We start from the raw sequence: 25,986 nt of genomic DNA on the forward strand, positions 1-25,986 counted from the left end.
CCACACCCAGCATGAAGGACCAGGGGGGGTCATACTCACCCACACCCAGCATGAAGGACCAGGGGGGGGTCATACTCACCCACACCCAGCATGAAGGACCAGGGGGGTCATACTCACCCACACCCAGCATGAAGGACCAGGGGGGTCATACTCACCCACACCCAGCATGAAGGACCAGGGGGGGGTCATACTCCCCCACACCCAGCATGAAGGACCAGGGGGGGGGTCATACTACCCACACCAGCAGAAGGACCAGGGGGTCATACTCCCCCAGGAAGGACCAGGGGGGGTCATACTCACCCACACCCAGCATGAAGGACCAGGGGGGGTCATACTCACCCACACCCAGCATGAAGGACCAGGGGGGTCATACTCACCCACACCCAGCATGAAGGACCAGGGGGGGGTCATACTGACCCACACCCAGCATGAAGGACCAGGGGGGGTCATACTCACCCACACCCAGCATGAAGGGACCAGGGGGGGGGTCATACTCCCCCACACCAGCATTAAGGACCAGGGGGGGGTCATACTCACCCACACCCAGCATGAAGGACCAGGGGGGGGGTCATACTCACCCACACCCAGCATGAAGGACCAGGGGGGGGGTCATACTGACCCACACCCAGCATGAAGGACCAGGGGGGGTCATACTCACCCACACCCAGCATGAAGGACCAGGGGGGGTCATACTCACCCACACCCAGCATGAAGGACCAGGGGGGGGGTCCATAACTCACCCACACCCAGCATGAAGGACCAGGGGGGGGTCATACTCACCCACACCCAGCATGAAGGACCAGGGGGGTCAACTCACCCACACCCAGCATGAAGGACCAGGGGGGGGTCATACTCACCCACACCCAGCATGAAGGACCAAGGGGGGGTCATACTCACCCACACCCAGCATGAAGGACCAGGGGGGGTCATACTCACCCACACCCAGCATGAAGGACCAGGGGGGGGTCATACGCACCCACACCCAGCATGAAGGACCAGGGGGGGTCATACTCGACCCACACCCAGCATGAAGGACCAGGGGGGGGTCATACTCACCCACACCCAGCATGAAGGACCAGGGGGGGTCATACTCACCCACACCCAGCATGAAGGACCAGGGGGGGGTCATACTCACCCACACCCAGCATGAAGGACCAGGGGGGGTCATACTCACCCACACCCAGCATGAAGGACCAGGGGGGGGGTCATACTCACCCACACCCAGCATGAAGGACCAGGGGGGGTCATACTCACCCACACCCAGCATGAAGGACCAGGGGGGGGTCATACTCACCCACACCCAGCATGAAGGACCAGGGGGGGTCATACTCACCCACACCCAGCATGAAGGACCAGGGGGGGGTCATACTCACCCACACCCAGCATGAAGGACCAGGGGGGGTCATACTCACCCACACCCAGCATGAAGGACCAGGGGGGGGTCATACTCACCCACACCCAGCATGAAGGACCAGGGGGGGGTCATACTCACCCACACCCAGCATGAAGGACCAGGGGGGGGTCATACTCACCCACACCCAGCATGAAGGACCAGGGGGGGGGTCATACTCACCCACACCCAGCATGAAGGACCAGGGGGGGGGTCATACTCACCCACACCCAGCATGAAGGACCAGGGGGGGTCATACTCACCCACACCCAGCATGAAGGACCAGGGGGGGGGTCATACTCACCCACACCCAGCATGAAGGACCAGGGGGGGGTCATACTCACCCACACCCAGCATGAAGGACCAGGGGGGGTCATACTCACCCACACCCAGCATGAAGGACCAGGGGGGGGTCATACTCACCCACACCCAGCATGAAGGACCAGGGGGGGGTCATACTCACCCACACCCAGCATGAAGGACCAGGGGGGGGTCATACTCACCCACACCCAGCATGAAGGACCAGGGGGGGGTCATACTCACCCACACCCAGCATGAAGGACCAGGGGGGGGTCATACTCACCCACACCCAGCATGAAGGACCAGGGGGGGTCATACTCACCCACACCCAGCATGAAGGACCAGGGGGGGTCATACTCACCCACACCCAGCATGAAGGACCAGGGGGGGTCATACTCACCCACACCCAGCATGAAGGACCAGGGGGGGGTCATACTCCCCACACCCAGCATGAAGGACCAGGGGGGGGTCATACTCACCCACACCCAGCATGAAGGACCAGGGGGGGGTCATACTCACCCACACCCAGCATGAAGGACCAGGGGGGGGTCATACTCACCCACACCCAGCATGAAGGACCAGGGGGGGGGTCATACTCACCCACACCCAGCATGAAGGACCAGGGGGGGGTCATACTCACCCACACCCAGCATGAAGGACCAGGGGGGGTCATACTCACCCACACCCAGCATGAAGGACCAGGGGGGGTCATACTCACCCACACCCAGCATGAAGGACCAGGGGGGGTCATACTCACCCACACCCAGCATGAAGGACCAGGGGGGGTCATACTCACCCACACCCAGCATGAAGGACCAGGGGGGGGCATACTCACCCACACCCAGCATGAAGGACCAGGGGGGGGTCATACTCACCCACACCCAGCATGAAGGACCAGGGGGGGGTCATACTCACCCACACCCAGCATGAAGGACCAGGGGGGGGGTCATACTCACCCACACCCAGCATGAAGGACCAGGGGGGGGGTCATACTCACCCACACCCAGCATGAAGGACCAGGGGGGGGTCATACTCACCCACACCCAGCATGAAGGACCAGGGGGGGGGTCATACTCACCCACACCCAGCATGAAGGACCAGGGGGGGGTCATACTCACCCACACCCAGCATGAAGGACCAGGGGGGGGGTCATACTCACCCACACCCAGCATGAAGGACCAGGGGGGGGTCATACTCACCCACACCCAGCATGAAGGACCAGGGGGGGGGGTCATACTCACCCACACCCAGCATGAAGGACCAGGGGGGGGTCATACTCACCCACACCCAGCATGAAGGACCAGGGGGGGGGTCATACTCACCCACACCCAGCATGAAGGACCAGGGGGGGGGTCATACTCACCCACACCCAGCATGAAGGACCAGGGGGGGGTCATACTCACCCACACCCAGCATGAAGGACCAGGGGGGGGTCATACTCACCCACACCCAGCATGAAGGACCAGGGGGGGTCATACTCACCCACACCCAGCATGAAGGACCAGGGGGGGGTCATACTCACCCACACCCAGCATGAAGGACCAGGGGGGGGTCATACTCACCCACACCCAGCATGAAGGACCAGGGGGGGGTCATACTCACCCACACCCAGCATGAAGGACCAGGGGGGGTCATACTCACCCACACCCAGCATGAAGGACCAGGGGGGGGTCATACTCACCCACACCCAGCATGAAGGACCAGGGGGGGTCATACTCACCCACACCCAGCATGAAGGACCAGGGGGGGTCATACTCACCCACACCCAGCATGAAGGACCAGGGGGGGGTCATACTCACCCACACCCAGCATGAAGGACCAGGGGGGGTCATACTCCCCCACACCCAGCATGAAGGACCAGGGGGGGTCATACTCACCCACACCCAGCATGAAGGACCAGGGGGGGGTCATACTCACCCACACCCAGCATGAAGGACCAGGGGGGGTCATACTCACCCACACCCAGCATGAAGGACCAGGGGGGGTCATACTCACCCACACCCAGCATGAAGGACCAGGGGGGGTCATACTCACCCACACCCAGCATGAAGGACCAGGGGGGGGTCATACTCACCCACACCCAGCATGAAGGACCAGGGGGGGGTCATACTCACCCACACCCAGCATGAAGGACCAGGGGGGGGTCATACTCACCCACACCCAGCATGAAGGACCAGGGGGGGGTCATACTCACCCACACCCAGCATGAAGGACCAGGGGGGGGTCATACTCACCCACACCCAGCATGAAGGACCAGGGGGGGTCATACTCCCCCACACCCAGCATGAAGGACCAGGGGGGGTCATACTCACCCACACCCAGCATGAAGGACCAGGGGGGGTCATACTCACCCACACCCAGCATGAAGGACCAGGGGGGGTCATACTCACCCACACCCAGCATGAAGGACCAGGGGGGGTCATACTCACCCACACCCAGCATGAAGGACCAGGGGGGGTCATACTCACCCACACCCAGCATGAAGGACCAGGGGGGGGTCATACTCACCCACACCCAGCATGAAGGACCAGGGGGGGGTCATACTCCCCCACACCCAGCATGAAGGACCAGGGGGGTCATACTCCCCCACACCCAGCATGAAGGACCAGGGGGGGGTCATACTCACCCACACCCAGCATGAAGGACCAGGGGGGTCATACTCACCCACACCCAGCATGAAGGACCAGGGGGGGTCATACTCCCCCACACCCAGCATGAAGGACCAGGGGGGGTCATACTCACCCACACCCAGCATGAAGGACCAGGGGGGGTCATACTCACCCACACCCAGCATGAAGGACCAGGGGGGGTCATACTCACCCACACCCAGCATGAAGGACCAGGGGGGGTCATACTCACCCACACCCAGCATGAAGGACCAGGGGGGGGTCATACTCACCCACACCCAGCATGAAGGACCAGGGGGGGTCATACTCACCCACACCCAGCATGAAGGACCAGGGGGGGTCATACTCCCCCACACCCAGCATGAAGGACCAGGGGGGGTCATACTCACCCACACCCAGCATGAAGGACCAGGGGGGTCATACTGACCCACACCCAGCATGAAGGACCAGGGGGGGTCATACTGACCCACACCCAGCATGAAGGACCAGGGGGGGGGTCAAACTCACCCACACCCAGCATGAAGGACCAGGGGGGGTCATACTCCCCCACACCCAGCATGAAGGACCAGGGGGGGGGTCATACTCACCCACACCCAGCATGAAGGACCAGGGGGGGTCATACTCACCCACACCCAGCATGAAGGACCAGGGGGGTCATACTCACCCACACCCAGCATGAAGGACCAGGGGGGGTCATACTCCCCCACACCCAGCATGAAGGACCAGGGGGGGGGTCATACTGACCCCAACATGACCTAGTATAGCTGATAGTGAGAGACATGTGGTGAGCAAGGCACATGTTATTTGACTGCAGCATATCTCTTGCTTGCCTGACGTCAAGGAGTCTGGATTCTTGACATCAGCACATGTCAAGCACTTGTACATCACCAATTCGAAGGCAAGATTAAGATCAGTAGCTACCAGAAATATCCACACCAATTATTAACTTTCTGTACAATAATATATTGTACATTATTATAATATATTCAGTATAATAATAATATATAATATTGCTGCTCATTTTGTATAAACCCATTAACACAAAAGTATTTTGTGAAAACTAAAACTGTGGAATTTTTTTACAAGAAATTGTGGATATAATTGCCATCTATAATTGTCATTGCTAGTACGGGAGCCGGTCGGCCGAGCGGACAGCACACTGGACTTGTGATCCTGTTGTCCCGGGTTCGATCCCAGGCGCAGGCGAGAAACACTGGGCAGAGTTTCTTTCACCCTATGCCCCTGTTACCTAGCAGTAAAATAGTTACCTGGGTGTTAGTCAGCTGTCACGGGCTGCTTCCAAGGGGTGGAGGCCTGGTCGAGGACCGGGCCGCGGGGACACTAAAGCCCCGAAATCATCTCAAGATAACCTCAAGATCTCAAGATAACCTACACCGATACTCCCAGTGTGGCTAGGCCACTCCTGTGGTCTACACCGGTACTCCCAGTGTGGCTAGGCCACTCCTGTTGTCTACACCGGTACTCTCAGTGTGGCTAGGCCACTCCTGTGGTCCACACCGGTACTCCCAGTGAGGCTAGGCCACTCCTGTGGTCCACACCAGTACTCCCAGTGAGGCTAGGCCACTCCTGTGGTCCACACCGGTACTCCCAGTGAGGCTAGGCCACTCCTGTGGTCCACACCGGTACTCCCAGTGTGGCTAGGCCACTCCTGTGGTCTACACCGGTACTCTCAGTGAGGCTAGGCCACTCCTGTGGTCTACACCGGTACTCCCAGTGAGGCTAGACCACTCCTGTGGTCCACACCGGTACACTGGAGGCTAGGCCACTCCTGTGGTCCACACCGGTACTCCCAGTGAGGCTAGGTCACTCCTGTGGTCCACACCGGTACTCCCAGTGAGGCTAGACCACTCCTGTGGTCCACACCGGTACACTGGAGGCAGGCCACTCCTGTGGTCTACACCGGTACTCTCAGTGAGGCTAGGCCACTCCTGTGGTCCACACCGGTACTCCCAGTGAGGCTAGACCACTCCTGTGGTCCACACCGGTACACTGGAGGCTAGGCCACTCCTGTGGTCTACACCGGTACTCCCAGTGTGGCTAGGCCACTCCTGTGGTCCACACCGGTACTCCCAGTGAGGCTAGGTCACTCCTGTGGTCCACACCGGTACTCCCAGTGTGGCTAGGCCACTCCTGTGGTCTACACCGGTACTCCCAGTGAGGCTAGGCCACTCCTGTGGTCCACCCCGGTACTCCCAGTGTGGCTAGACCACTCCTGTGGTCCACACCGGTACTCCCAGTGAGGCTAGGTCACTCCTGTGGTCCACACCGGTACTCCCAGTGAGGCTAGGCCACTCCTGTGGTCCACACCGGTACTCCCAGTGTGGCTAGGCCACTCCTGTGGTCCACACCGGTACTCCCAGTGTGGCTAGGCCACTCCTGTGGTCCACACCGGTACTCCCAGTGAGGCTAGGTCACTCCTGTGGTCCACACCGGTACTTCCAGTGAGGCTAGGCCACTCCTGTGGTCCACACCGGTACTCCCAGTGTGGCTAGGCCACTCCTGTGGTCCACACCGGTACTCCCAGTGAGGCTAGGTCCACTCCTGTGGTCCACACCGGTACTCCCAGTGAGGCTAGGCCACTCCTGTGGTCCACACCGGTACTCCCAGTGTGGCTAGGCCACTCCTGTGGTCCACACCGGTACTCCCAGTGTGGCTAGGCCACTCCTGTGGTCCACACCGGTACTCCCAGTGAGGCTAGGCCACTCCTGTGGTCCACACCGGTACTCCCAGTGTGGCTAGGCCACTCCTGTGGTCCACACCGGTACTCCCAGTGAGGCTAGGCCACTCCTGATGGTCCACACCGGTACTCACTGGAGGCTAGGCCACTCCTCTGGTCCACACCGGTACTCCCAGTGAGGCTAGGCCACTCCTGAGGTCCACACCGGTACACTGGAGGCTAGGCCACTCCTGTGGTCTACACCGGTACTCCCAGTGAGGCTAGGCCACTCCTGTGGTCCACACCGGTACTCCCAGTGTGGCTAGGCCACTCCTGTGGTCCACACCGGTACTCCCAGTGAGGCTAGGCCACTCCTGAGGTCCACACCGGTACACTGGAGGCTAGGCCACTCCTCTGGTCCACACCGGTACTCCCAGTGAGGCTAGGCCAGTCCTGAGGTCCACACCGGTACACTGGAGGCTAGGCCACTCCTGCGGTCTACGCCGGTACTCCCAGTGAGGCTAGGCCACTCCTGTGGTCCACACCGGTACTCCCAGTGTGGCTAGGCCACTCCTGTGGTCCACACCGGTACTCCCAGTGAGGCTAGGCCACTCCTGAGGTCCACACCGGTACACTGGAGGCTAGGCCACTCCTGTGGTCCACACCGGTACTCCCAGTAAGGCTAGACCACTCCTGTGGTCCACACCGGTACACTGGAGGCTAGGCCACTCCTGTGGTCTACACCGGTACTCCCAGTGAGGCTAGGCCACTCCTGTGGTCCACACCGGTACTCCCAGTGAGGCTAGGCCACTCCTGAGGTCCACACCGGTACACTGGAGGCTAGGCCACTCCTGTGGTCTACACCGGTACTCCCAATGAGGCTAGGCCACTCCTGTGGTCCACACCGGTACTCCCAGTGAGGCTAGGCCACTCCTGTGGTCCACACCGGTACTCCCAGTGAGGCTAGGCCACTCCTGTGGTCCACACCGGTACTCCCAGTGAGGCTAGGCTACTCCTGTGGTCCACACCGGTACTCACAGTGAGGCTAGACCACTCCTGTGGTCCACACCGGTACTCCCAGTGAGGCTAGGCCACTCCTGTGGTCCACACCGGTACACTGGAGGCTAGACCACTCCTGTGGTCCACACCGGTACTCCCAGTGTGGCTAGGCCACTCCTGTGGTCCACACCGGTACTCCTAGTGAGGCTAGGCCACTCCTGTGGTCCACACCGGTACTCCCAGTGAGGCTAGACCACTCCTGTGGTCCACACCGGTACTCCCAGTGAGGCTAGGCCACTCCTGTGGTCCACACCGGTACTCCCAGTGAGGCTAGGCCACTCCTGTGGTCCACACCGGTACTCCCAGTGAGGCTAGACCACTCCTGTGGTCCACACCGGTACTCCCAGTGAGGCTAGGCCACTCCTGTGGTCCACACCGGTACTCCCAGTGAGGCTAGACCACTCCTGTGGTCCACACCGGTACTCCCAGTGAGGCTAGGCCACTCCTGTGGTCCACACCGGTACTCCCATTGAGGCTAGACCACTCCTATGGTCCTCACCGCTACTCCCAGTGAGGCTAGGCCACTCCTGAGGTCCACACCGGTGCACTGGAGGCTAGGCCACTCCTGTGGTCCACACCGGTACTCCCAGTGAGGCTAGACCACTCCTATGGTCCTCACCGGTACTCCCAGTGAGGCTAGGCCACTCCTGAGGTCCACACCGGTACTCCCAGTGAGGCTAGGCCACTCCTGAGGTCCACACCGGTACACTGGAGGCTAGGCCACTCCTGTGGTCCACACCGGTACTCCCAGTCAGGCTAGGCCACTCCTGTGGTCCACACCGATACACTGGAGGCTAGGCCACTCCTGTGGTCCACACCGGTACTCCCAGTGAGGCTAGACCACTCCTGTGGTCCACACCGGTACACTGGAGGCTAGGCCACTCCTGTGGTCCTCACCGGTACTCCCAGTGAGGCTAGGCCACTCCTGAGGTCCACACCGGTACACTGGAGGCTAGGCCACTCCTGTGGTCCACACCGGTACTCCCAGTCAGGCTAGGCCACTCCTGTGGTCCACACCGGTACACTGGAGGCTAGGCCACTCCTGTGGTCCACACCGGTACTCCCAGTGAGGCTAGGCCACTCCTGTGGTGTACACCGGTACACTGGAGGCTAGGCCACTCCTGTGGTCTACACCGGTACTCCCAGTGAGGCTAGGCCACTCCTGTGGTCCACACCGGTACTCCCAGTGAGGCTAGGCCACTCCTGTGGTCCTCACCGGTACTCCCAGTGAGGCTAGGCCACTCCTGTGGTCCACACCGGTACTCCCAGTGAGGCTAGACCACTCCTGTGGTCCACACCGGTACACTGGAGGCTAGGCCACTCCTGTGGTCCACACCGGTACACTGGAGGCTAGGCCACTCCTGTGGTCCACACCGGTACACTGGAGGCTAGGCCACTCCTGTGGTCCACACCGGTACACTGGAGGCTAGGCCACTCCTGTGGTCCACACCGGTACACTGGAGGCTAGGCCACTCCTGTGGTCTACACCAGTACTCCCAGTGAGGCTAGGCCACTCCTGTGGTCCACACCGGTACTCCCAGTGAGGCTAGGCCACTCCTGTGGTCCACACCGGTACTCCCAGTGAGGCTAGGCCACTCCTGTGGTCCACACCGGTACTCCCAGTGAGACTAGGCCACTCCTGTGGTCCACACCGGTACTCCCAGTGTGGCTAGGCCACTCCTGTGGTCTACACCGGTACTCTCAGTGAGGCTAGGCCACTCCTGTGGTCTACACCGGTACTCCCAGTGAGGCTAGACCACTCCTGTGGTCCACACCGGTACACTGGAGGCTAGGCCACTCCTGTGGTCCACACCGGTACTCCCAGTGAGGCTAGGTCACTCCTGTGGTCCACACCGGTACTCCCAGTGAGGCTAGACCACTCCTGTGGTCCACACCGGTACACTGGAGGCAGGCCACTCCTGTGGTCTACACCGGTACTCTCAGTGAGGCTAGGCCACTCCTGTGGTCCACACCGGTACTCCCAGTGAGGCTAGACCACTCCTGTGGTCCACACCGGTACACTGGAGGCTAGGCCACTCCTGTGGTCTACACCGGTACTCCCAGTGTGGCTAGGCCACTCCTGTGGTCCACACCGGTACTCCCAGTGAGGCTAGGTCACTCCTGTGGTCCACACCGGTACTCCCAATGTGGCTAGGCCACTCCTGTGGTCTACACCGGTACTCCCAGTGAGGCTAGGCCACTCCTGTGGTCCACCCCGGTACTCCCAGTGTGGCTAGACCACTCCTGTGGTCCACACCGGTACTCCCAGTGAGGCTAGGTCACTCCTGTGGTCCACACCGGTACTCCCAGTGAGGCTAGGCCACTCCTGTGGTCCACACCGGTACTCCCAGTGTGGCTAGGCCACTCCTGTGGTCCACACCGGTACTCCCAGTGTGGCTAGGCCACTCCTGTGGTCCACACCGGTACTCCCAGTGAGGCTAGGTCACTCCTGTGGTCCACACCGGTACTTCCAGTGAGGCTAGGCCACTCCTGTGGTCCACACCGGTACTCCCAGTGTGGCTAGGCCACTCCTGTGGTCCACACCGGTACTCCCAGTGAGGCTAGGTCACTCCTGTGGTCCACACCGGTACTTCCAGTGAGGCTAGGCCACTCCTGTGGTCCACACCGGTACTCCCAGTGTGGCTAGGCCACTCCTGTGGTCCACACCGGTACTCCCAGTGTGGCTAGGCCACTCCTGTGGTCCACACCGGTACTCCCAGTGAGGCTAGGCCACTCCTGTGGTCCACACCGGTACTCCCAGTGTGGCTAGGCCACTCCTGTGGTCCACACCGGTACTCCCAGTGAGGCTAGGCCACTCCTGAGGTCCACACCGGTACACTGGAGGCTAGGCCACTCCTCTGGTCCACACCGGTACTCCCAGTGAGGCTAGGCCACTCCTGAGGTCCACACCGGTACACTGGAGGCTAGGCCACTCCTGTGGTCTACACCGGTACTCCCAGTGAGGCTAGGCCACTCCTGTGGTCCACACCGGTACTCCCAGTGTGGCTAGGCCACTCCTGTGGTCCACACCGGTACTCCCAGTGAGGCTAGGCCACTCCTGAGGTCCACACCGGTACACTGGAGGCTAGGCCACTCCTCTGGTCCACACCGGTACTCCCAGTGAGGCTAGGCCAGTCCTGAGGTCCACACCGGTACACTGGAGGCTAGGCCACTCCTGCGGTCTACGCCGGTACTCCCAGTGAGGCTAGGCCACTCCTGTGGTCCACACCGGTACTCCCAGTGTGGCTAGGCCACTCCTGTGGTCCACACCGGTACTCCCAGTGAGGCTAGGCCACTCCTGAGGTCCACACCGGTACACTGGAGGCTAGGCCACTCCTGTGGTCCACACCGGTACTCCCAGTGAGGCTAGACCACTCCTGTGGTCCACACCGGTACACTGGAGGCTAGGCCACTCCTGTGGTCTACACCGGTACTCCCAGTGAGGCTAGGCCACTCCTGTGGTCCACACCGGTACTCCCAGTGAGGCTAGGCCACTCCTGAGGTCCACACCGGTACACTGGAGGCTAGGCCACTCCTGTGGTCTACACCGGTACTCCCAATGAGGCTAGGCCACTCCTGTGGTCCACACCGGTACTCCCAGTGAGGCTAGGCCACTCCTGTGGTCCACACCGGTACTCCCAGTGAGGCTAGGCCACTCCTGTGGTCCACACCGGTACTCCCAGTGAGGCTAGGCTACTCCTGTGGTCCACACCGGTACTCACAGTGAGGCTAGACCACTCCTGTGGTCCACACCGGTACTCCCAGTGAGGCTAGGCCACTCCTGTGGTCCACACCGGTACACTGGAGGCTAGACCACTCCTGTGGTCCACACCGGTACTCCCAGTGTGGCTAGGCCACTCCTGTGGTCCACACCGGTACTCCTAGTGAGGCTAGGCCACTCCTGTGGTCCACACCGGTACTCCCAGTGAGGCTAGACCACTCCTGTGGTCCACACCGGTACTCCCAGTGAAGCTAGGCCACTCCTGTGGTCCACACCGGTACTCCCAGTGAGGCTAGGCCACTCCTGTGGTCCACACCAGTACTCCCAGTGAGGCTAGACCACTCCTGTGGTCCACACCGGTACTCCCAGTGAGGCTAGGCCACTCCTGTGGTCCACACCGGTACTCCCAGTGAGGCTAGACCACTCCTGTGGTCCACACCGGTACTCCCAGTGAGGCTAGGCCACTCCTGTGGTCCACACCGGTACTCCCATTGAGGCTAGACCACTCCTATGGTCCTCACCGCTACTCCCAGTGAGGCTAGACCACTCCTGAGGTCCACACCGGTACACTGGAGGCTAGGCCACTCCTGTGGTCCACACCGGTACTCCCAGTGAGGCTAGACCACTCCTATGGTCCTCACCGGTACTCCCAGTGAGGCTAGGCCACTCCTGAGGTCCACACCGGTACTCCCAGTGAGGCTAGGCCACTCCTGAGGTCCACACCGGTACACTGGAGGCTAGGCCACTCCTGTGGTCCACACCGGTACTCCCAGTCAGGCTAGGCCACTCCTGTGGTCCACACCGGTACACTGGAGGCTAGGCCACTCCTGTGGTCCACACCGGTACTCCCAGTGAGGCTAGACCACTCCTGTGGTCCACACCGGTACACTGGAGGCTAGGCCACTCCTGTGGTCCTCACCGGTACTCCCAGTGAGGCTAGGCCACTCCTGAGGTCCACACCGGTACACTGGAGGCTAGGCCACTCCTGTGGTCCACACCGGTACTCCCAGTCAGGCTAGGCCACTCCTGTGGTCCACACCGGTACACTGGAGGCTAGGCCACTCCTGTGGTCCACACCGGTACTCCCAGTGAGGCTAGGCCACTCCTGTGGTCTACACCGGTACACTGGAGGCTAGGCCACTCCTGTGGTCTACACCGGTACTCCCAGTGAGGCTAGGCCACTCCTGTGGTCCACACCGGTACTCCCAGTGAGGCTAGGCCACTCCTGTGGTCCTCACCGGTACTCCCAGTGAGGCTAGGCCACTCCTGTGGTCCACACCGGTACTCCCAGTGAGGCTAGACCACTCCTGTGGTCCACACCGGTACACTGGAGGCTAGGCCACTCCTGTGGTCCACACCGGTACACTGGAGGCTAGGCCACTCCTGTGGTCCACACCGGTACACTGGAGGCTAGGCCACTCCTGTGGTCCACACCGGTACACTGGAGGCTAGGCCACTCCTGTGGTCCACACCGGTACACTGGAGGCTAGGCCACTCCTGTGGTCTACACCAGTACTCCCAGTGAGGCTAGGCCACTCCTGTGGTCCACACCGGTACTCCCAGTGAGGCTAGGCCACTCCTGTGGTCCACACCGGTACTCCCAGTGAGGCTAGGCCACTCCTGTGGTCCACACCGGTACTCCCAGTGAGACTAGGCCACTCCTGTGGTCTACACCGGTACTCCCAGTGAGGCTAGACCACTCACTGATTTATTACATGTTGTTGATGTTAAAGATTCGCTACTTGGAACAAAAAGTTCCAAGTAGCACGGGCTATGGCGAGCCCGTAGTTATTAAGTTTAGTAAAAGTAACAAACCTCCCAACTTATGCAGGAAGTTACTTGTGCAAACTTTAATATTAAACAGTTCACTTTAGAGTCATACAGTCCGCTATTGGAGTCAAGAAATTAATAAATTAATTATTTACAATTAAATTATGAATAATTAAATAAATAAATGAATACTTGTAATTAAAATAAATAATAAAATCCCAGGAGTCAGTTTTCCCCACAGTAGTGACGTGAAGCAGGAATATCATAGGACTCACTCCTCTGTAGGAGATGATGTAAAGGCTTCGGCCCAACACTGACATGAAAGCAAAGTGCTTTGCAGTGAAGCCAGAAAATACTGTCCTCTGACGCTGGCACGACACTAACATGACACATATACTAGTCGATTCTGGAATCAAGAGAGCATCAACTAGCGCCTGCGGACACAATTGGAACCACATGAGACTATTGAATCATTAAAAGTCCTCGTCATCAGTTTAGATGGTAAAGGCCTATCATTTGTTTTTACCAGCTGAACCCCGTGTGGATTATTGACCAGCTAAGAGGAGTTGTACAGTGTCAGCGTCAGAGTAGTTAACAGGTGGAATGCATTAGGCAGTGATGTGGTGAAGGCTGACTCCATACACAGTTTCAAATGGGAGCCGGTCGGCCGAGCGGACAGCACGCTGGACTTGTGATCCTGTGGCCTGGGTTCGATCCCAGGCGCCGGCGAGAAAACAATGGGCAGAGTTTCTTTCACCCTATGCCCCTGTTACCTAGCAGTAAAATAGGTACCTGGGTGTTAGTCGGCTGTCACGGGCTGCTTCCTAGGGGTGGAGGCCTGGTCGAGGACCGGGCCGCGGGGACACTAAAGCCCCGAAATCATCTCAAGATAACCTCAAGATAGATATGATAGAGCCCAATAGGCTCAGGAACCTGTACACCAGTTGATTGACGGTTGAGAGGCGGGACCAAAGAGCCAGAGCTCAACCCCCGCAAGCACAACTAGGTGAGTACATTTGGAAGTCCCTAAATACAAGTGGTCATATTTACCATGATATTATAAGCTCTACCGGGTGTTTGTATCATCATGAACTACTCTGCATATTGTCTGATGAGTTGCACTTTTTATTATTTGTCATCATCAATAGCGGTGTTAGTAATATATATAATTTTATAGTCTCGCAAATACAAGAGATCTCGTTCACCACTACAATTTTGTCCCCATTGCCTCAGAGACACTTGGTGCCTACCTTGAGGTTACCTTGAGGTGCTTCCGGGGCTTAGGGTCCCCGCGGCCCGGTCGTCGATCAGGCCTCTTGGTTGCTTGACTGGTCATCCAGGCTGTTGGACGCGGCTGCTCGCAGCCTGACGTACGAATCACAGCCTGATTAATCAGGTATCCTTTGGAGGTGTTTGTCAAGTTCTCTCTTGAACACTGTGAGGGGTCGGCCAGTTATGCCCCTTATGTGTAGTGGAAGCGTGTTGAACAGTCTCGGGCCTCTGATGTTGATAGTTCTCTCTTGAACACTGTGAGGGGTCGGCCAGTTATGCCCCTTATGTGTAGTGGAAGCATGTTGAACAGTCTCTGGCCTCTGATGTTGATAGAGTTCTCTCTTGAACACTGTGAGGGGGTCGGCCAGTTATGCCCCTTATGTGTAGTGGAAGCGTGTTGAACAGTCTCGGGCCTCTGATGTTGATAGTTCTCTCTTGAACACTGTGAGGGGTCGGCCAGTTATGCCCCTTATGTGTAGTGGAAGCGTGTTGAACAGTCTCGGGCCTCTGATGTTGATAGTTCTCTCTTGAACACTGTGCGGGGGTCGGCCAGTTATGCCCCTTATGTGTAGTGGAAGCGTGTTGAACAGTCTCGGGCCTCTGATGTTGATAGTTCTCTCTTGAACACTGTGCGGGGGTCGGCCAGTTATGCCCCTTATGTGTAGTGGAAGCGTGTTGAACAGTCTCGGGCCTCTGATGTTGATAGTTCTCTCTTGAACACTGTGAGGGGTCGGCCAGTTATGCCCCTTATGTGTAGTGGAAGCGTGTTGAACAGTCTCCGGCCTCTGATGTTGATAGAGTTCTCTCTCAGAGTACCTGTTGCACCTCTCCTTTTCAACGGGGGGTATTCTGCACATCCTGCCATGTCTTCTGGTCTCATATGGTGTTATTTCTGTGTGCAGGTTTGGGACCAGCCCCTCTAATATTTTCCCACGTGTAAATTATTATGTATCTCTCCCGCCTGCGCTCAAGGGAGTACAGGTTTAGGCTCTTTAGTCGGTCCCAGTAGTTTAGATGTTTTACTGAGTGGATTCTAGCAGTAAAGGATCTCTGCACGCTCGCAGAGATCCTGAGGTAAAAGTGCTGCTATCTTTTTTTTAAGAAGTTGGGGACCAAGCTAATTGAAACAACAAGAGACCCTAGAACAGCCGATTTGCTCTTTCAGCGCCTCAGTGTGGCGATCCAGAGAGGAAATGCTCACTGCATCCATGGTTGCTGCCCGCCATCCGAGGAGCTCTACAACTTGGGACAGGTAGCCTTGTATCCTGCATGGAACCAATGTTGTCGTAAAAAAAACCGACACGATTTACAAACATTTAATACAGTAGGCAGATAATATTGTTGTGGTTTTGTAATAAACAATTTAACTCATAGAAAACAAGAGCACATTGGAAATTTTCTCCAGTAGAAAACGGGGGATATCATTGTCACATGTCACTATTATATTGACCAACTAAATAATGGGAAACATCCTTAATACATCAGTTCTTGGACTGTTAACATCATAAAAACATTTCACTTTAATCAACATAATTATCAGTAGCAAAATAGAGTAAATTGTAGTGAAATTATTCACTAAAGTTCCTGTTGATGATCTGTTAGAATTTCTACGTGAGGAACTGCCTAAATATAATTTGAGCTTGCAGACCAATAAAGTATTGGAACTTATTAAATTGTGTATAAAAGACAATTATTTTAGTTTTAATGGAAAATTTTTCAAACAAACATTTGGTATGGCGATGGGCAATCCCCTGTCCCCAGTTTTAAGCAATTTGTATATGGAATTCTTTGAAACAAAAATTTTATCCAGGATTATGCCGGCTAATGTGGTTTGGTATAGGTATGTTGATGATATTTTGTGCTTATGGCCGTGCAACAAAGACCAGATAGTTTTTCTTAATGAACTCAATTCTTTGGTACCTTCAATAAAATTCACTTGTGAGACTGAGGAGAATGGTACTCTTCCGTTTTTGGACATTATGATTCATAGAGTCGCTAGAAAGTTCAAATTTAATGTGTATAGGAAACCTACCAACGTGGGGTCGTATGTTCATTTTTATTCGAATCATCATAGTAAAGTTAAACAGGCAGTATTTTCAGGAATGTTTCTACGAGCTTTGAGGGTTTGCAGCCCTGAGTTTTTTGATGAAGAGATTGCTAAAATATATGAAATTGGGAAGAGTTTACAATATCCTAAGAGGTTTTTGGATTTCTCGTTTGTACAAGCCAAGCGTACGTTTTATAATCACGTCCCTAAGGCGAAACCAAAAATTATTAACTCATTGGTGGTACCTTATGCGAGTGGACTTGAAAAATTGTCTCTGATTTTTAAGAAACTTAATATAAATTTGGTGTTCACTAATAGTACGATCAAATCCAATTTAATAAAAAACTCCCCTGATACAGCAGGTTGTGTGTATTCAATTCCCTGCAATGATTGTGATTCTGTGTACCTTGGACAAACAGGAAAGTCCTTACAATTGCGGTTGTCACAACATGCTTATAGTATTAGAACTGCCCAAACGTCTAATGCATTGTATCTACATACGAGTTTATGCGATCACAATATTAACTGGAATGGGGCAAAAAGCATTACCAATTGTGGGGATTTCGTGGAACGGAATTTGATTGAGTCTGCTCTAATCAGTCAGTGTCCAAATCTTCTTAATGTTAGTACTGGAATGTACAAACTTGATCCATTTTTAAGTTATAATATTGCACAACAGTTTAAGAAACAACTCTGATAGAGAGGCTTACAATGTCTCATTATAATTGTATATTCATATATTGTGTGTTCATGAGGCTTTTCTTTAATCTTTCATCCTTATTCTCTGACCGCTTAATCCTCTTTGACCATTTTAAGCTTAGCTATACCTGATTTTGGTTAATTACACCTGACCAACCCTAGGGATGGGTTGGTCAGGTGTCGGCCTATATATCCTCCCCCTTCTCCCTTCTCCTTAGTCAGTCTGGTGTTGACAAAGGCTTTAACAAAGCCGAAACGTTCACCTCATTTCATATTTCTCTGTGGATTTTCCGCATAAAATGATCAGTGTTTTGTGATCGTCAATTGCATATATATATATATATATATATATATATATATATATATATATATATATATATATATATATATATATATATATATATATTAATGATTATATAGTGCAGAATGATTACTCTGACTATTAGCACAAGTTTACTTAGAGTAAGTTATATGATTCGATTGTATTTACTGGGAACGACCTATGATCGTTGCTGTGTTGCATAGCGTTTAACTCCTTTTATCATATCCTAACAATTAACCTATTCAGAGCCCCCCCCCCCTCCCCCCCTCACCAATTTGTAATTAAGTGAAGGGTGCTGAAAACTACCTCCTCGTTGGTATTCACCTCACCCAAAGCGTATTCAACACTCTCGTTAAACACTTATTTTTGATCCATTAATTCTTTCCGGTAGAGCGCGGCGCTCTGTGTTACCACCGTGAGAGATGCGCGGCGTCTCTCGCGTCGTCGCCAGCTCGCGCAGCGAACGAGTGCATTCATCAAGGTAATTTGTGATGGAGATTTGTAAGGGTTGTCAGTGACAGACTTCTCGGCCACACTTGCAAGGAAATTCGTGTCAATTTTAGGGGTTGGAACTCGGAGGTGTAGAGCCCCTGAGAGCTTGTTCAGCAGTGACACGAGACAAGGATTACGATGTTGATGGAGGAGGAGGAGGGGGAGGAGAGGGAAGAGCAGAGGAGGAGAGGGAAGAGCAGAGGAGGAGAGGGAAGAGCAGAGGAGGAGGTGAAAGAGAAGTGAATGGAGGATTGCGACCTGGAGGGATAGCTGAATGGGACAGATGGAATGGGTATACAACCAAGAGACAATAGGCTTGCACAACCTTGGGTGGAGGGAGGTGGGCTTAGGGTCGTGGGTGAGAATAGGGTGGAGGAGGTAATGTGGATAAGGGCGGTCTTAGGGACGTCTGATGGCCGAGGGAGGATAGCGACAGCCCCTTGAGGGGATGGGACATGGACCTAGTAGAGGATAGGTGGTTGAGCCACAGGATGGAAGGTGGTTAAGCCCTTGGGGATTCATGGGAGCGGCTCACAGCCCTTCAGGGTTCAATGGGTGGTATTCCTACCCCCCTCCCCCCCTGCAAACAAAAAAATGCTAAGTTGCCCATTACTCTGCCGGACTGGCTAAGTAGTTGGAAATTATATGCTAATATAAGGTGCGGAGACCTTTACGGGCGAGGTATATATATATATACACATCCCTCAAGCTACTCCTCTGAGGACTGTTTACACTTGTCGGGATATTGCTGTGGTGTTTGGCGGGGCGGGACTGAAGAGTGCACTGCTGCGAGATGTGCAGGGCTGTGTTGTGTTTACTGAGGGCAGGGGGGTGTGCGGAGGCGTGGGGGGGGGGGCAGGGGGGGGTTTGCTGAGGGGTTGGGGGGCAGGGGAGAGTCGAGGGGAAGGGAGGGACGGGGGTTCCTAGGGGATTGGGAGGCTCGGGGAGGTGGTAGGGAATTTTTTGGGTAGAGGGTGTTTTGAAGGGGTTGATTTTCACAGCTGACTTGTGTCATAGTTGAGGGCTCACCTAAAGTGCGCAGGACTCAAATTGATCAATTGTCTGGCCAAATTAGGTTGTTCTGAGCAGTGTGATCGCACAGTGGCCGTTGTGTGATAATGAATTGATTAATTAGGACCAAGACAAAAAAGATTAACATTTGTCAACCGTTAAGTACGTACTTTGTCTTGCGGGTGCAAAATGAGGAAATCTTCTTAAAAACATTATCAATATTTGACAAATAGTGTTTTCCTAACTCAAACAATGTGGGGTTTATTATTCTACACATATTTCTAATGTCACTCAGGTGTTCACATTCACGTAGATAGTGGTCAAGGCGGTGTCCGTCACTCTCACCTCAGATTCTGCAACTTCGCTGATCAACTGTTGTTTCCATTCCGTATCTCCATGGATATTTGTATCCAAGACGGATTCTCGCTATTACTGATTCTCTCCCTCGTCCTCCTCTTCGTTCATAATGATTGGGATTGTCAGCAGCAACTACGTTGTACCATTGTACAGATTCACTGATTTGTGCTTCTATCCTCCTTTCCTCAGTTACCTTGTCACGGTGATGTTGCCTGACAATACCTCTAATTTGTAGCAGTCTCTGGTATGAAGTATACAAAATGGTCTCCTTCAGCGCCATCAGCAGCCAGCACATCTGCTCGTTCATTCCCAAATATGCCAACATGGGAGGGGATCCCCAACATGGGAGGGGATCCACAGAAACTTGATGACTCTTCCCTGGTTGGTAAGTACTCTCACAGCTCTCTTGATCTCAGCGACTATTGCAAGATTTTTTGCCCGATTTTTATTAAGGCTTTTTAGCGTTGCTTTAGAGTCAGTGCAGATCACTGCACCGTTAGTGCTTCGTTCAGGGAATCTTAACGCCATAACAATGGCGGTTAGCTCTGCTTGTGTTGAAGAGGTATAGTTCTCAATATGGGTTTTTCCTTCATTTTCGCGTTGTAAAGCATTATTCATAATTACCGTGTATGCTGCACCAGCCCTGCCATTGACAGGGTTAGATTTGATTTAACTCATTTTCGGCTTCTTTATAGAGTTCCTCCAGATAATTGTGCCTCATTTCTTGAGTTATCATGCTAGACTTTTTCATTGCCATTTTATTGATGATAATCTTGCATGGGTCATCCACCCAGGGCGGTAACCTATCTACAGGCAGGAGCTCACGGGCTTGCTCAAGCAGGTGTAACACCCAGGACCTCCCCCCCCCTTAGAGTTCACACCCAGGGAAGCCTTCTCCAAGAGGTCAGCCCAGATGACCTCCGGTTTATCTTGTATATTGATTAAAAATTCCTGGGTTAGTCTTAGTCAGCATAGTTTCAAGTATGTAATATTTCATGCAAGGAAATTAGACTCCAGATTCTTATGTGTAAACATCCCTGGATCTCCCCCTTTTGGCCAGGTCAGAGGTCAGTCACACACGTAATTAATAACTCCTCTCTTGAAGAGTGTATGGTGAATGTCAAACAAGCTTTTTGAAATATTTCTTGAGTGTTTGTACACTTTTGGTGGGTAGCAACAGCAGATCTCCCCCCTCCCCCCTGTAGGGGGTTGTATATAGAGGGCCTGTAGGAACATAGGAAGAGGAGAGTGCGGTACACCGGGATCGAGAGCGGGGCTGTGAAGAACATCTCAGCCCGGGAGAGACAGATAGCTTAAGGTAATGTGTATGATCTCTGAGTTTTTGTTCCATGTCCAAATTTCTTAATTACTCTATATGGTCCACGCCATCTAGGTGCTAGCTTCCTACTTTGATTGGCAGGCGCCTTTTCATTTAACCTCATAACCAAGCTTCCCTCTCTAAGTGTCAACGGTTGAACCTTCTTATCATAATAGTGCGCATACCGGCTCCTCGCAGTCTTAGAAGCCTCAGCAGCAATCCTCCAAGCATTTCTCATTTTAGAAAGGATTTCTGAAGGATAATCCTCACCGTACACAACCTCGTGTCTGTTAAGCAGACCTGATGGGAAGTTACATGAGCGCCCCGTGAAAAGCAGCAGTGGTTGTGTGTTAATTGACTGATGAATGGCAGTGTTCAAGGCTAGTTGAACATAGGGGAGTTGTTCGTCCCAGGTGGCAGCATCTTTCTCTGCAAGAATTGCTAGCATATCCTTAATTGTACGATTGGTTCTTTCAGTCATACCGTTTGCTTGCGGATGGTAAGCAGTCGTGAGGGCTGTTGTTGTTTCTAATATTTTACAAACCTCTTTAAAAGTGTTACCAACGAACTCTTGACCTCTGTCAGATACTAATACTTTAGGTGGTCCAAACACAGTGACAAAAATGTAAGGAACACAGAACTCAGTTTTTTCTTGGCAATATCATTGTAATGGGGATCTCTCTGGCTCTCTTAATTGCAAGCTTAGCATTCAGTTCCTGATTTCTGCGTTTAACACTGGGAAGGGACAACTCCTCTCGTAGATTAGACGTTTTGGCAGTTCTTGGAACTCCAAGAATGATTGTCATGGCTTCATTTTATTTGTTTTCAAGTTTTTTTCACATCGCTTTGGGAATAAGTGCATGAAACTGGTGCGGCATAGTCTATGACGGAGCGCACATAGGCTGTGTACATCATTTTAAGCACGGCAATAGAGGCTCCATGTCCATTCCAGGTCATAGCTTTCAGTGCCCTGAGTCGAGTTTTGCATGTTCCTATGAGTTGGTTGAGCTCCTCTTTCTTTCCCTTGTTAGAGCCGACAGTGACGCCAAGGTACCGATAGTGGTCAACCCATTCAAGTGTTGCACCATTAATTTGTAATTCTTCATTTGCTCTCCGCTTGTGATGGGAGTATGCCTTCGTCTTGTTTGTGGAGAGAGTGAAACCGAGCTCAATACATTTCCTTCCAAGGAGTTCAACGGAATGTTTCATTTTTCCCAAGGTGGGAGCTTGTATTAGGACATCATCTGCATATCCCACTTGTTGTGTTCCTTCCGGAAAATCAATATTTGCAATGGCGTTCATAAGTACATTGAATAGTGTAGGGCTTAAGACTCCGCCTTGGGGGGTCCCGAGTTCCATACTCATTGTTCTGGAGACTGCTCCATTGAAGCAAACCTTGGCTTTCCTTCCTGTGAGGTAGTCTTCAACCCATTTCATGAGTCTCCCCTTGACACCCATGCATGCAGGCTCATCCAGGATCGCAATTCCCTGTGCTTTGTCGAAGGCTCCTTTGATGTCAACAAATACAGGGTACTTAGCTGTGTCATTAGCCAGGTAATTAACTATATTATTGGCTGTGCTCCGTCCTTTAACAAATCCATTGACCCCTCCCCTAGCGTGCCTATTTTGTGCAACAGTTTAGGTCAGATTAGGCGCTGACAGCTGAGTGGATAGCGCTTCGGATTCGTAGTCTTGAAGTTCTGGGGTTTGAACGGGTTCGATCCCCGGTGGAGGTGGAGACAAATGGGCAAAAGGTTTCTTTCACCCTGATGCTCCTGTTACTTAGCAGTAAATAGGTACCTGGGAGTTAGACAGCTGCAACAGGTTGCTTCCTGGGGCTGTGTAACAAAAAGGAGGCCTGGTCGAGGACCGGGCCGCGGGGACGCTAAGCCCCGAAATCATCTCAAGATAACCTCAAGATAGGATGATCCTTTCAAGCATCTTGCAAGTGCATGACACGAGGCTGATAGGTCTGTAATTACCAGGGTCATTAGGCTTCGGTATGGGAACAATTATTGCGTGTTTCCATTGTGTAGGCAACACTTGTGTAGGCAACACTTGTGTGGGCAACACTTGTGTAGGCAACACTTGTGTAGGCAACACTTGTGTAGACAACACTTGTGTAGGCAACACTTGTGTAGGCAACACTTGTGTAGGCAACACTTGTGTAGGCAACACTTGTGTAGGCAACACTTGTGTAGGCAACACTTGTGTAGGCAACACTTGTGTAGGCAACACTTGTGTAGGCAACACTTGTGTAGGCAACACTTGTGTAGGCAACACTTGTGTGGGCAACACTTGTGTAGGCAACACTTGTGTGGGCAACACTTGTGTGGGCAACACTTGTGTAGGCAACACTTGTGTAGGCAACACTTGTGTAGGCAACACTTGTGTGGGCAACACTTGTGTGGGCAACACTTGTGTAGGCAACACTTGTGTGGGCAACACTTGTGTGGGCAACACTTGTGTGGGCAACACTTGTGTAGGCAACACTTGTGTGGGCAACACTTGTGTAGGCAACACTTGTGTAGGCAACACTTGTGTAGACAACACTTGTGTAGGCAACACTTGTGTAGGCAACACTTGTGTAGGCAACACTTGTGTAGGCAACACTTGTGTAGGCAACACTTGTGTAGGCAACACTAAGGAAATTGCATATTTCATTGCTCATTGTCTGAGGAAATAATTGTTTAAAAAATAATTGAAATTAATTGTTAAAGGCAGACAGAATTTCATTTATACTCACCTAGTTGTGTTTGCGGGGGTTGAGCTCTGGCTCTTTGGTCCCGCCTCTCAACTGTCAATCAACAGGTGTACAGGTTCCTGAGCCTATTGGGCTCTATCATATGTACAATTGAAACTGTGTATGGAGTCAGCCTCCACCACATCACTGTCTAATGCATTCCATTTAATAACTACCCTGACTGAGTGTTGCTAAACCAGTGCCTGTCAATACAGCCACTGTATTAGTGGCTGTATTAATTTATTGTTTAGAATTTTTTTAGATTTTTTGTTTAGAATTTTAGAAAGTATTCATTTTTATTTTGATATATTGAGGCCTGATTTGTCTCCAGCGGCCACAACGTCACTAACCTGATGTACTAAAGTGTCAAAACCCTAACCTAACCTAACCGAAGACTCAGGCATGGAAAACAAAACATGACATAAATTTTGTTGCTAGCTGCTAGAACATTAATTTTGACCAGAGGGGATTTATAGGGCAAAATGCAATGTACCAACCGAGAGGACGGGCTGGTTTGTGTCTGGTAACTCAGTTTGAGGCAAAGTTCTCTTTGTGTCCTGAAGGTCAACTCTGGCTTAGAAGTGATTAAAGTTGCTCAGTGTTGCATAATATAAGGGGGGCATATATAATACGAGGGGGCCTCGTAGCCTGGTGGATAGCGCGCAGGACTCGTAATTCTGTGGCGCGGGTTCGATTCCCGCACGAGGCAGAAACATATGGGCAAAGTTTCTTTCACCCTGAATCAGCCCCTGTTACCTAGCAGTAAATAGGTACCTGGGAGTTAGTCAGCTGTCACGGACTGCTTCCTGGGGGTGGAGGCCTGGTCGAGGACCGGGCCGCGGGGACACTAAAAAAAGCCCCGAAATCATCTCAAGATAACCTCAAGATAAGATAACGTACGGCAAGTCCTTGTACCGTGCCAGACGCATCCCACGATGCATGCAACACTGATGCAACATTTTCTTCAGCTGATTGTCTTGGGACTTTAACACATTCATTGGAGTTTTGCTCAGTGACCGTTGCACTCCTTGCAATTTCTAACTCTAGCGGTAACGAGTTCTTCCCATCTGGCCTTACGTAAAGAACTTTATGACTTCGAGGTTAAATACTTGGGATAACAAGACCATTATATTGATAATGTGGCACTTTACAGGCACTCATTTGATTGTTAACATAGCTAGTTTAACACACCCAATTGGGGCCTCGTAGCCTGGTGGATAGCGCGCAGGACTCGTAATTCTGTGGCGCGGGTTCGATTCCCGCACGAGGCAGAAACAAATGGGCAAAGTTTCTTTCACCCTGAATGCCCCTGTTACCTAGCAGTAAATAGGTACCTGGGAGTTAGTCAGCTGTCACGGACTGCTTCCTGGGGGTGGAGGCCTGGTCGAGGACCGGGCCGCGGGGACACTAAAGCCCCGAAATCATCTCAAGATAACCTCAAGATAACCCAACAAGCACCTAGTACCTTTAATCCATAATATAGTCCCAGGTACTGAGGGAAGTCATTTAGGAATTTTCTGCAACAATTTTCACTGGTTTAGGGCTCCTTGATTACAGAGGCGGGGGGGGGGGGGGGTGTTGGCTCCTTTCAACTCCTTTCCTTGTTGTCAATTTATTGCACTCCTGGTTGTCTCCTGAAGTTGATGGAATATGAGATTTTGCCTAATTTCAGCCATCAATGGTTTATTTTTGTATTATTTTGTCATGTGCTGATTGTTATATAAATGGTGATGGTTCAGAAGAGACCATTACAGGCCCCAGAGAGACCATTACAGGCCCAGAGAGACCATTACAGGCCCCAGAGAGACCATTACAGGCCCCAGAGAGACCATTACAGGCCCCAGAGAGACCATTACAGGCCCAGAGAGACCATTACAGGCCCCAGAGAGACCATTACAGGCCCCAGAGAGACCATTACAGGCCCCAGAGAGACCATTACAGGCCCAGAGAGACCATTACAGGCCCCAGAGAGACCATTACAGGCCCCAGAGAGACCATTACAGGCCCCAGAGAGACCATTACAAGCCCAGAGAGACAATTACAGGCCCCAGAGAGACCATTACAGGCCCCAGAGAGACCATTACAGGCCCAGAGAGACCATTACAGGCCCCAGAGAGACCATTACAGGCCCCAGAGAGACCATTACAGGCCCTAGAGAGACAATTACAGGCCCCTGAGAGA

At 53.3% G+C, this 25,986-nt stretch overlaps 1 protein-coding gene across 1 annotated transcript in view; it reads left to right on the forward strand.

Moving 5' to 3' along the window:
• LOC138364322 (proline-rich protein 36-like) overlaps positions 1–25,986 on the forward strand; it is a 79,782-nt gene that overhangs the window by 49,993 nt on the left and 3,803 nt on the right. The gene's annotated exons all lie outside the window — the stretch shown is intronic.

This window comes from Procambarus clarkii, chromosome 13 (genome assembly GCF_040958095.1).
Source record: "Procambarus clarkii isolate CNS0578487 chromosome 13, FALCON_Pclarkii_2.0, whole genome shotgun sequence".
Lineage (NCBI taxonomy): Eukaryota > Metazoa > Arthropoda > Malacostraca > Decapoda > Cambaridae > Procambarus > Procambarus clarkii.